General features: G+C 42.4%; 1 long non-coding RNA gene across 2 annotated transcripts in view; it reads left to right on the top strand.

Moving 5' to 3' along the window:
- Positions 1-12,244, top strand: part of LOC140917244 (uncharacterized) — a 105,738-nt gene extending 93,494 nt beyond the window's left edge. For both annotated transcript variants that reach the window (XR_012160761.1, XR_012160760.1), the window contains exons 3-4: positions 6,845-7,094; positions 9,497-12,244. This is a non-coding gene — a long non-coding RNA (uncharacterized LOC140917244). The remainder of the gene's footprint in view (positions 1-6,844; positions 7,095-9,496) is intronic.
- Positions 12,245-12,668: the final 424 nt, after the last annotated feature.

Genomic DNA, 12,668 nt, shown 5'->3' with positions numbered 1-12,668 from the left:
TCATTTGTACAGGCAGTTTGTGTGCACCGTGCATACAAAGAGAATAAAGAAAGGACAGACCAAGAAAATAGCATCCTTCAGTAACAAAGACAACGTTGTGGTTCAGACATTGGTTTGCCAGCTTCCAAGCTTTCTTCAGTTTCCAATAGCAACCACAAAATATATCGAACTATGTCAGACATTGTTTCACATTGAGTTTCCTGGTGCTATATGCAAAGTTTAAAATGCTAAGCTGTTTAAATGGCAATATTTTATGAATAACAATCAGTAGAAAAGGTTTATAGATAAAATTTTTAGGGACTCTTCCACTAAACATTCTCCTGTCAGATGCAGGATTAATGGGATCTGAAACACTGGGACTGTATCTGTGGGCATGTTTATGCCACTGTAGCTGTGCCACCATAGTGTAGACACTTCCTACATCATTGGAAGGGGGCTTTCTGTCTGTTTAGTTAATCCATGTGTCTGAGAGGTTGGAGCTACTCTGATGATTAGGGTACCTAACTACGGTGCTCAGGGCGCGCACAATTTTTCACAGCCCTGAATGACATAATTGGGTTGATCTGGTTTATACTTAAAAATTAGCCTAACAGTAAACAAAGTTAAGTACATGTGAATAAGTGGTGCAAGGGCTGAAGGAAATAAATAGACTTTGAAATTTTTTCCCCCATCCTAAATCAGGAAAAAATAGTCAATCTCAAAAATTATTGCAAATTGATAATCCAAAAAAAAAAAGTCAATTGAAACACTTCATTTTGATTTTGAAATGTTTTGTTTATGCTCTTTTAAAAGATTAAACCTTTTTTGTATAAAAGATGAAAAATTTGAAACACAACTTCAAACCAGAAAAAGGGGTTTGTTTTGAAAATGTGGAAAATTTTTAAAAACAAGTTTCAATTTTTTTTTTCTATTGGAAGACTTTTCAAAACCAACCCTTTCCACTGAACAGTTTTGATTCTGATTAATCAGCATTCTCCAATAATAAATGTTTAATCTGAAAATTCCTGACTAGCTCTACAAACAATGTAGGAAGAAGGTACGCTGACAGCTATTTTCTTATTTATTCCACTAAGTTAATGCTGTAGGAGACTGATCTCTGGACACTGCAAAGGTGGGCAGGGAGGCTGCCACCAGAGGGTCCCTGGGCTGGGACCCAGAGTAGAGGGTGGGCCTGGGTCCCCCCTTTCCCCCTTGTATTACACCTGGTCATTAGAAGTGGCCATAGAGGACTGCACCCGACCCCTGACAGAAGGGGTTAGACTTTTGGGGGTGTGCTTGGCCACTGTGGCTGGGGCAAACTGGAAAGACTGCTGTTAACCTCCCCCAGAAGGGGGTGAGCGTGGACTAGGGGGCACTGCTGGAGGGCAGTGTCCTGAAGAGGATACCGCGAGAAGGGAGCAACGTGGGTCCAGACGCCAACAGAGGGTGAGAGATGGACAGAACACCACCAGCGGAGGGTGCTCCACATGGACTGAGCTAATTCCCGGAGGTACCAACAGGAGGCGCTGCGGTTGTGAGTCCCAACCCCCTCACACATACATTGGGATTTGAAGTGACTCACAGTCCATTACTTTTAGAGAATGACAGAGGCCCAGCACAGTTGCAGGAAGACACCATTAGGTTGGGGATGGGAAGAGGTCACTTGCTGCGAGGGAAGAGAGCCTAAGTTGTTGGCTACAGATGAAAGGGGGAAAATAGGTTGCTATTGGAATTTCAAACTGATAAATTATTCAGCTTTTCTACAAGGATAGCAATCACTTACCCAGGAGTATAATTTTTGCTTATCCGCAAACGTTTCTACCCACAACAAATATCAAGAGACCATTTTACCCTCTCATGTTGAGGGAAGGAGTTTGTTTCTCGTAATACAGTGATTACGAGTGTTAGAAATTTTAAGAGTAAATAAAAGGGTGTATTTATAGATCTGGATGCAAATGTATACAGAAGGAGCTGCATCAGAGCCGGATCTACAAAATGGGGTTAACTGAATTTTAAGGGTATTTATTTGCATATTTTGGGGAAGACATTGGGGAAAGACATCTTTTGGAAAGGATGTCATTAAGAATCACTGTACTAACCTAAAGTTAAGGTAATAAGGTACATAATATAACTCTTCTTTGCAAAAAAAAAAAAAATCTTCAAAAGACTTGGACTGATCAAGGACGCAATGGAGTGTTCCTATTTTAAGTATGCTCCTTGCAGGCTAGCTTTTAGTTACATTGAAATCCACTATAAAATTTTAAGCTCCTTTTTACAGCATAGCCTGTGTACACCATGCCGCCTTTGTCCTCCACAACACTTTGTGCAGCACCTAGAATATTGTATGCACTATTAGAAACATTCATAATTAATAATAATGCAATGCTCTCTCCCGCATAGGGCTGTGTAAATATCCAACTGGCATTTTCTTTTACCCAATAATATCTGGCTAATAAAAGTTTTCTTCTAAGAAAAATAATATCTTTAGCAATTTATCATTTTATTCTTTTGAGTAGAAAGACATCTGTCATGTCCATCTGCATCAAAATCCAGATTTATGGTTATTTACAAAAAAATTGGATAAATACTAAATTTTGCATAAAATTGTGCAGGTCTGATTGCCATCTTCAGCACAGATGAGGGAGTGGAAGAAAAATTAAGTAGAATGAATTAATAACTTCATTTTGTTCAGCATCAAGTATGAAATTCAGAATGGTACAGAAGCCCTTGCATGGGCCTGTGTCACTAAATCCCACCCTATGGCTTAAGAGGAATTAATGTGGCATGTAGAGTATTGCATGGGCCTTCTCACCCCAAATGAATACATGTATCACTTTATATTTTAGGAGCCTGATTCTTAAACCAAAGCCCCTTTAAAGTGCCAGAGTAGTATAAAGAGGGCCTCGGTGTAAATGAGAATCAGGCCTTGAAACTGGAAATATTATATTCCCTGCAAATTAAATTTCACTATGCTGAGTGAAAAATCCGCAAAAAATAATAATTTATAATTACTAATTCTAGCAACTTTCAAGTGACAGCCCTCCACAGCAGAGGCTGGCTAGAAGCCTGGCAATTAATTGCGTGACTATGTAGCAAGCCATATGTGTGCTAAAATAAAAATTTCTGTGGAATTATGTAGCAATGGAAATGATTGAGGTTTGAAAGCATAGGTTTGGCATGTGAAATTACATATGTCTCCATATACACCCTTTCCAATATTTAGGGCATGATTTTTAAAAGAACAGGTGCCCACTACAACAAGCTAAATTTTGTACACAACTGTTGCCTAATTTTGTCCCTAGCCTCTGTTTGTCAGAGGGTGGAGATGGATGGCAGGAGAGAAATCACTTGATCATTATCTGGTAAGTTCACTCCCTCTGGGGCACCTGGCATTGGCCACTGTCAGTAGACAGGATACTGGGCTGGATGGACCTTTGGTCTGACCCAGTATGGTCATTCTTATGTTCTTACATTGTGTGTGTAATGACAATGGTTGCTCACTGAAATTTGGATACCTCATCATTTGTGTGTGCAAAGATCCAATGTATTGCCTCAGTCAGTCATTTTGAAAGTGAAATGTAGGCTCTTATATCACCTGAACACTTTCTAAAAGAAAGAAAGTTTAACACCTGTCACCTAGAGATATATTAAAAAACTGTCTTTCTTTTTGTCATCTTGTCATCTCAGCCATAGCTGCTCACTGCATTGTACTGCTCTTCAATGTGTACACAATTAACCCTGCTCTGCTTATCCTGGGGCGGGCAAACTTTTTGGCCTGCGGGCCACATCAGGTTTCTGAAATTGTATGGAGGGCCAGTTAGGAGAGGCTGCGCCTCCCCAAACAGCCAGGCATGGCCCAGCCTCTGCCCCCTATCTGACCTCCAACCCCCCCCCCCGACTGCCCCCCTAGGGCCCTTGCCTCGATTCAACCCCCCTTGTTCCCTGCCCTCTGACCGCCCTGACCCCTATCTGCACCCCCATCCTCTGACCACCACCCTGAACTTCCCTGCTCTCTATCCAACCCCCCCCCCCCCCCCCATTCCCTGTTACAGTGCTGCCTGGAGCACCGGTGGCTGGCAACACTACAGCCATGCTGCCCAGAACACCAGGACAGGCAGCCGTACCACCTGGCTGGAGCCAGCCATGCCACCGTGCAGCACAGAGCACCGGGTCAGGCTGTGGCTCTGCAACTGTGCTGCCCAGCAAGAGCTCGCAGCCCCGCCACCCAGAGCATTGCACTGGCGGCGCAGTGAGCTGAGGCTGCGGGGGAGGGGGCACAGCAGGGGAGGGGTCAGGGGCGAGCCTCCCGGGCCAGGAGCTCAGGGGTCAGGCAGGAGGGTCCCACGTCCTGGACGTGGCCTTCGGGCCGTAGTTTGCCCACCTCTGGCTTATCCTCTTCTCCAGCTATTGGAGTGACGTGTTCTTTTGAAACTAATGAAACATAAGGATTCAGCTTTATACGATTGAAGGCATATGTATGTTCTATCTGACATATCTGGTACAATTTATTTACTACTAAATGTATCGTTAATTCCTAAGACATATTAGAAAAAAATCATTTGCTCTAAAGTCACGTGTGGTGTGAACAGAACAAGTATGTTGAAAAATAAATCAATATATCGTATTTATACTTGTAACTGATTATCATGCCTAACTGATTTGGAATGGTTTCACATTGCCAAATTTTTTAATTCCATTCTGAGTGTTTATGTATGGAGGAGAGGTAAATATATATTCCTGTAGTGGTAGGGGATGACCTTGCTTTCTTTTCATGATTTACAATGGCTGTATGACTCACAAGTTGACTCACCTTAAACTCAAGTTGATCAACCACCCTCACCAAGCTCCTCTCACAGTCTACTACCCCTTCCCTTGCCAGATCCATCCCTTGTTCTATCTGCATTTGAGTCAGGCTGCTTCCTTCTCTGTGCTGCCTAGGATCATTGAGAGTACCACAGAGTGTCTCCCTGCTCTGAGTTCCTGTGCCTGGTCCTATAGCAGCCTTTGGCTGCCAGGAGAAGAAATTGCAGGGTATGTCTTGTTCAGTCCCTGCAACCCTGAGCTGTAGCATATTCAATCACTCCAATCAGCATGTAAGAGTTGTGAGGTGATGGAGCATTATCAGTACAGACAGAATCGTCAAAGAATTTAGGTGTCAACTCTAGTAAGTTTCTACTAAGTATGTGTGAACAGAGATTTTTTTTCCAGAGGCTTAAAACCCACCTAAATTTGGGTCAATATTCATAGGAATGGCAAATGGCCTGACACAAGAGCAACCCCCTTGTCCAATTTCAAGTCCCCGCTCCAAAGCAAGGAGGCGATAAAGGTTCTTAATTAAAAGGTTGTAAGAATTTTTTTTAACATGAGCAAAACAAAGTATTCCCCCCCCCTCCCAATTTCATTCTCCAAAATGGATGAACCATTTATTGCTAAAGTTTTCCAACAGCAAGTCCACCTGAGGCAGATACCCAGAATGGAAAAGTTCAGCTCAAACAGTTAAAGTATGGCAAAGTTTTTTATAAACCACTGAAAACAAGGTCTTATAGTGGGAAATATAAGGGCAACCTTTACTATAGGAGGCACCACCAACTCTGCCTCTAATTGAGAAACCACTTCACTGATCACTGACATTCAACCAACTTTTGGGGCAGAATAAGGCAGGCTCTTAATCAACATCATGCAATTGTTTAGGACAGTAAGTGGGGGGGGGGGGGAAATACCCATGTGAACATGCAGGGAGATTTTTGGGCTGCAGAGCTGTACATACCCAAATCGGAATTTAGCAAGGGCTGTGAAGTTAACAACTCTAGTTACTGCAAGTGTACAGAACCTTGTTTTTACATCTCCACAGTAAGATGTCACTCCCAAAATCTTGGACCTGGAATACCATACTTGCTGGTAAGAGTAGCAATTACTGAGGCACCAGCAGCATTTCCTGCAGAATTCTGCATTTGCTTTTGAGGTCTCCCATCCAAGTACTGACCAGGCTCTATGCTGCCAAGTTTTGAATCCTGGCAAGTTCACTGCTGGAATGGTATGGTGGCAATAAAATGAATTTTTGTTTGAGAACAAAAAACGTGTTGGAGCTGAAATCACAAACCAAGTTTAGAACATTATTGTTTACAAACTCATCTGAAAAGATCAGCATACAAATGCTCACGGGTTCTTCATTATTTCCGTATGGTACGGTCATTCTAAAATAACCTGAAGTTAGTGTTATACAGCCTGTTTATCTCTTGATCAGTTTAAAATCCGCTGAAAGAACGTTTTCTTTAAACTTTTCTCTTACATATTGTATCTTCTGATGTACCTGGTTTAAAGGTAACATTTGAGCTGACTATCCTTCAAATAAGATGTCTCGTAACCTGTATTCACACAGAAATGAAAAAATTGAGGCTCAAGAGCTCCTTCCTCTTCTGCTTAGTATGTTTATAAATTTCCTGAGCTTGTCTTGGGACACCTGTGCTATTGAATTTGACAAGTGTATCCTTCAGTAAAAGTCTGCTCCTGACATTGGCAAGAAGTGGAGCTCCCTACAGGCTCATGTCCCTGACAATGAAGAAAGCACTACCAGATGTATTTTACCAGCGGCCTGGATGTCTCACTTTGTAATGACCTCTGTCACCTCTGTTCCCCTGGTGGTTTTTTTGTGAGACAGTACGAGTCTTATTCATTCACTCATGCTAATTAAATGATAGCGTATTGCATTAAACTTGAACTGAGGGAAGTCAACAGCCTGCCTCTGTCATTTAAAAAAGTGATTTTTCTTAAAGAATAATGTATGAATAATGTAAATACAAGTTATGGATTCAATTATTAACATTTATATTTTATTAACTGGTTGCATTTGGGCATTTCCACTTAGGGCAATTTTGTCCCCTCCTGTGAGGGCCTGTGGGTCTCAAAGCCAAGTCTGTGAGGGTCATCCTTCTCCAATCCTCACCCAGCAGCTCACAGGCAGCAGCTGGGACCAGAGTCCATGAAGCCCAACTGAGGCTCAATCTTCACCCCTACGCTTTGACTGCGAGAGGTCCAAGGATCCTGACTGGGCTGCAGCCCCTGTTTAAGCCAGAGGAGGAAACAGGAAGTTTGTACAACTGGGCTTCCCCCTAACGGTATGTCTATGGGTATTATTGGGACACGGTCCCAATATTAGGAGTTTTGTCTTGTATAGGACCTGTGCCGGCAATTTGCCACTACTATGATGGGTTTCGCGTTCTCTTCTTGGGGGGGGGGGGGCGTTCAGGACACTGTTTCTTGCCCCTGAACTGGGGTATTAACTGCCCCACTAGTGTCCTAGAGGAGGAGAGTGGAGAGGGAGGGACCCAGGCCCGCCTTCTACTCCAGGTCCCAACCCAGGGACCCTAGGGATAGCGGTAAACCACTAGAACTAGCAGTTCCTTCCCCTGGGCTACTTCCCTCTCCTGCCCTTCAGCTTGTGGGGCTTCCTGCCCTCCCTCTGCACAAATGAGGTGTCCCTTTTCCTAGAGTCTCGGTCTTCTTAGCCCACCAAAGCACTTCTCCAAACTCTCCTCTGCTTCAACTCCTCCAAACTGCTCTCTGCTCCAACACCAATCCACTCTGCTTCAACTCCTCCTCTTGTCTGATTGAAGCAGGGAGTTTTTATCCTGTGACTGGCTTCAGGTGTTTTAATTAATTTATAGCAAACTTTCTTCCCTATACAGGGAATAAGGCTCCCTTCAAACACTCTCCTGCTGCCCTCTGTTCATGCTGTATCACAGACCCTATTATCCCCCACTGCCCTCCCCATCCCAATTTTTCACACTTGCTATCTGGTCAACTTAGTCCAGGGGTGGGCAAACTTTTTGGCCCTAAGGCCACATCGGGTACAGAAATTATATAGAGGACCTGGTAGGGAAGGTTGGGGGAGGGAAGGCTGCCTCCCCAAACAGCGAGGTGTGGTCTGCCCCCCCTTATCCAGCCCCCCAAAACCCCATGCCACCCTGCTTGAGCTGGGGGAACTGTTACTGTGAGGGAGGGGAGAAGAAAGCGAGGGGCCAAGGGCATGGTGAGTGGGCTGGCTCTTCTGCAAACCTGTCCTGACCACTCCCTGGCAGGAGCTCAGGGGCCAGAGGGAAGGGTCCTGTGGGTCGTAGATTGTCCCCCTCTCACCTAGTCCACACTGCAGTTAGATATCTGTCACTGGTCCATGCCAGCTGACTCAGGCTAAGGGGTTGTTTCATTGCGGTATAGACACTCAGGCTGTAGCCCAAGCTCTGGGACCCTACCTCATAGAGTCCTAGAGCCCAGGCTCCAGCCTGAGCCTCCATGCCTACACTGCAATTAAACAACTCCTTAGCCTGAGCCCTGTGAGCCCAAGTCAGCTGGCACAGGCCCATTGCAGGTTTTTAATTGCAGTGTAGCCATACTCTGTGGTTTCATTCTATCTGCCCCAGGCCTGGTGAAGCACATCTGCATAGCTCTTCAGGTTTTAGAGATGTGGGGCTGGTTTGGAAGAGGCTTGGCCAAAGCACAGCATCCAAAATGGCGCATCTTATTGCAAATCCACCAGAATTATTGTTGATGCTGTCATTTTTCTTGGTTCATGCTTTAAATTCCCCAGCAAAAGCAGAGGCAAAGGCTGAGCAGCATTGCTAGCATGACACACCATGGAATACCCCATTCTTCTGTGAATGTCCCGAGCCTTTCCCTGCAGATCTCAGGACATTTGCAGGGTTTAAGAGCTATGTTGCAGTCCACTCCATGGGGAGGCAATAACAGCCCCCAACTTCATGACTCCTTGAAAACTCTGGAATTGGAATCCTGAAGAGTTTTCAAAGTATGTTTTACCCTCCCACAGATATTTTGCCAGAAATCATGGTCCTGTCCCTGGCTTTTTAATTATCTTCTTAACTATCTTCTTATAAGTAACTACATGTAAATTTGTATTTGATTTAGATAAGGATGTTTATTGAAGCTAAGGTATTATCACAAAAATGTGGTCCTGTCTTTAGTTCTGAATTCTTACTATTGCCCCATTCATCTGAGACGTTATCCATCATCCATTTGCGTTTAAATAACAATGAAGAAGACGCATGAAAATGTGCTTCACTTATATTCACTTGGACAGAAGAATTGGTAGCCCTAAAATGAGTGCTATATTTATATTATTATTATGGGCAAGGTAGTGAATTTTGAGCATCCAACTAAAGATCAAGTAGAACATTCATAAATAGCACAGAAGCAAGAGCTGCAGAAACTAAAGACATGCAAAATTAGACTATCACATCAGAAACACTTTGTCAGATTCTACATAGAAAAAAATGTGGATGAATTGGTAACTGAATTATGTTAACATCCATATGCTGTTTAAGTTAGACATCAAGTACATACAGAATTGATCTGGCAGAGCATATTTTGTTTAGGAGCATCTGGTAGATGTGGATAATAAACACAATAGGATTTACCAAATAAATTATATGCAATAATAAACACATCTGATGCCAACCAGTTATTCTGCCAATTTTAATGTATATTTTTCTTTGTATCCAAACAGATTCCCAAAGTGTTCTGAATACTCTTAAGGGGTCACATTCATCAAAGATTCTGGAATTTATAATGACTTAAGTATATTTTGTTCTTTGGGGGCCACCTGATTTTAAAGTGGTTAGTAAAGTAATTTTAAAAATAAATTCTGAGCAAATGATGTGAACAGTTCTGCAAGATCAACCTACATTTGAAAATCAAGCCGTATCCTTTTTGCTTCATACACGATTACCTGCAATATAGACTTGAATCAAAATGCAGGGCCAAATTTTTGCCTATAAATGTGCTTTCACAGCTACTACATATGGCTAATAATGTGGAAAGCAGAATGCAGATAATATTGACTAGATATTATAGGTCATATTCTCGACTGGTGTAAATCAACATAACTCTACTGACTTCAACTGAGCAATATCAATTTGAACCAACTGAGAATCTGGTCCTGTGTATATATTATAGAAATTGATAGATGGACGGATTAGGTAAAGAAAGCTTGCTCTTCCAAAGCTAAGCAAGCTCTGAAGAGCTAAGAGTGTAGTTTTGGGGACTATGACTTTTAAGGGCTGAGGATCCCAGGCAGAGTACCTGAAGCACTGAAGGTCTGATTACCCCACAAATGAAGGTGTGGTGTAACTGTAGGGTGTGTAGGCATACCCATGTTCGCTCTAATCTAGCTAGTGCAGGTAACCATAGCAATGAAGACATAGTGGCACAGGCTTCAGCGTAGTGTAGCTGCCCCAGTACAAGCCCACCGGCGACCCTGATTATATATTCAGATTGCTGGCTCGCACCACAGTCGGTGCTACCTTGACCTCACTGCTATCATTACCAAAACTAGCTAGATTAAAGCTAGTACAGTTATGCTTACCCACACTACAGTTGCACCTTTATTTTCAGTATACATGTACCCTAAGGGATCACGGAAGACCACAAAGAGTCGTAGAAATTGCTTTGAAGAGTAAAGCAGGAATATGCATGCGGTGTGACTCAGAAGGCGCACAAGCCGCAGATAAGACAAGTAACAAGGTGGCAATTTTATGCACTCACTTTTCTGGCACTTGCACAGATTGAGATAGATCCAGTATGTTGCTGAGCACCCTCCGCTCCTATTGCCTTCTGACCTGACACCAGTGCCCATGGCAGGAAGTCCCTGGCTCCTGTTCTCCCAGCATGTTAATCTATTTGAAGCTTCCCTTGACACTATTATTTTATTTAATTTTTGACTCTCAAGGTGGCGCCAAAAAACAATACCATATGGTAGTTTTGATTCCTTAAAGTGACTCCATTATTAACATTAGATCCAAAGTATTTCTCAGTCTCCTTTGGATAAGTCAATGCAGTGTTTTAAACTCTGATTTTTTTTTTTAGCTAGGTTTTCTATTTACAAATAATCAAATGGCTTTTCAGTTAATACAGGATCATCCAATCACAATTGTGACAAAGCTCACTGACCATATCAAATAATTCAAAATATTTGAATCTTTTATCTATGCTGTCTGTAAACCATACTATCGAGATCAGGAATTTGCATGGTTACTTCTTCGGTGGTGAGCTCACAAAAAGCAAATGTATGCCCTTGTGACCATGTATCACAACTATTTTAACTCCTCTATTTTAGGGCTCTCAGTGGGGCTGCTCCATCACTTTCAGCGTGTTCGGAGTGCAGTGGCCCAACAGCTCGCTGGTTTGAATTATCACAATCCCACTGGGCTGATCCTGCAAGGTGCTGAAGCACGATGGCCTCAATCCAGCAAAGCACTTAAACATGCATTTAACTTTAAGCATATGAGTAGATTCATGGATCAGATTTTCAGGCCAGATGGGACCATTTGCTCATCTAGTCTGATCTCATGTCTGTCACAGGCAGTAGAATTTCACTCAGTTATCCCAGCATTGAGCTCAAACACTTGAGTTTGACTAACGCATATCTTGCAGAAAGGCATTCAGTCTTGATCTGAAGACATCAAGAGATCGATAATCCACTGCTTCTTTAACCTCCTGCACTGTTAAAGTGCTTTGCTGAATCAGGGCCCAACTGCTCGGCGTCTTGCAGGATCAAGCCCATTGCCAGTCCTACTCTTTTACATTGGCTTGAAAATGGTGGATGGAACTTTAAATTGGCACCTGTGCTTTTTAAGCCCTTAGCAGAGTTGGCCTTGGTTCCCTTTGAGACCATCTCGCTGAGCATTTTACTGATGGGTATCTGAGTTCACACATCACAAGCTGTATCAGGTTTCCGTCTTCACATCTGAATTTGTCAAGCAACTGCACTTTTGCTGTGATGGGCCCTATGGTGTCAAGGTTGGATTTCCAATTAGGCACAGTTGGCATATGTGTAGGGACGCCTAAAAGTTAAAGGTGGGTTAAAGGTTTAATTTTTTTATGGAAAAATGGTCAGCTGTGGGGTGGGGAGGGAGAAGGGCACTGAAAATGCTTTGCCTAGGAGTGTGTAAGGTGTAAATCCGGCCCTGTGTGGTGTGTAACTCACTCTCCCTTGAACTTTACCTCATTTCATTCTCTGTCACTTTTAGAAAAACACCTTAAAGCTTTTCCCCTTCTAAGTTGTTTTATAACAGCCTTTATTTGCAATATATCTAATTCTTTCCTCATTAAATATTTGAAGTCCACATTTATTTTTGTTTTATATTTTTAATTGTTTTTGTATAAATTTGTATTCTATTGTACAGTGTCTAAAATGCAGTGTGTGGGGTCAAGAGGGTTGCTATAGAAACACAATTATTAATTACAGCATAAATAAAGAACTATGTAATCAGACAATCTTGTAAAATGTGAGTACTGCAATTATTAATTATGGTGGATTTAGGAATGCTGATTATTTCAGTAATGTGCCTGGAGCAATACCAAACCTCTTAACGATGTTGTATGATGAGTTAGATTTGATGGTGAAACAGATGGAAAGTTTCTTTTGTATACTTTTCTAAAGATCATTCAAAAAGAAATCCTGGCTATATAATATTAACATTCCCATTCACATTCTATGAAACAATAACTGACAATTGACCTACCTGTTCCTTTTTTTAAATTTTGGAATGTGTTTTTTCCCTTGTATTCTGCAGTTAGTAGAGATAAAAATCTCTGGTTGAACATAATACATTATGTTTTCCCTCACTTATGGCTGTGGCATTTTTCCCCTCGTGCTTGTTTTTGAGAGAAGCATGTGT

Source organism: Lepidochelys kempii, chromosome 9 (genome assembly GCF_965140285.1).
Source record: "Lepidochelys kempii isolate rLepKem1 chromosome 9, rLepKem1.hap1, whole genome shotgun sequence".
NCBI classification, from domain to species: domain Eukaryota; kingdom Metazoa; phylum Chordata; order Testudines; family Cheloniidae; genus Lepidochelys; species Lepidochelys kempii.
The sequence above is the reverse complement of the archived record's forward strand: the minus strand, read 5'-3'. Positions and strand labels throughout refer to the sequence as shown.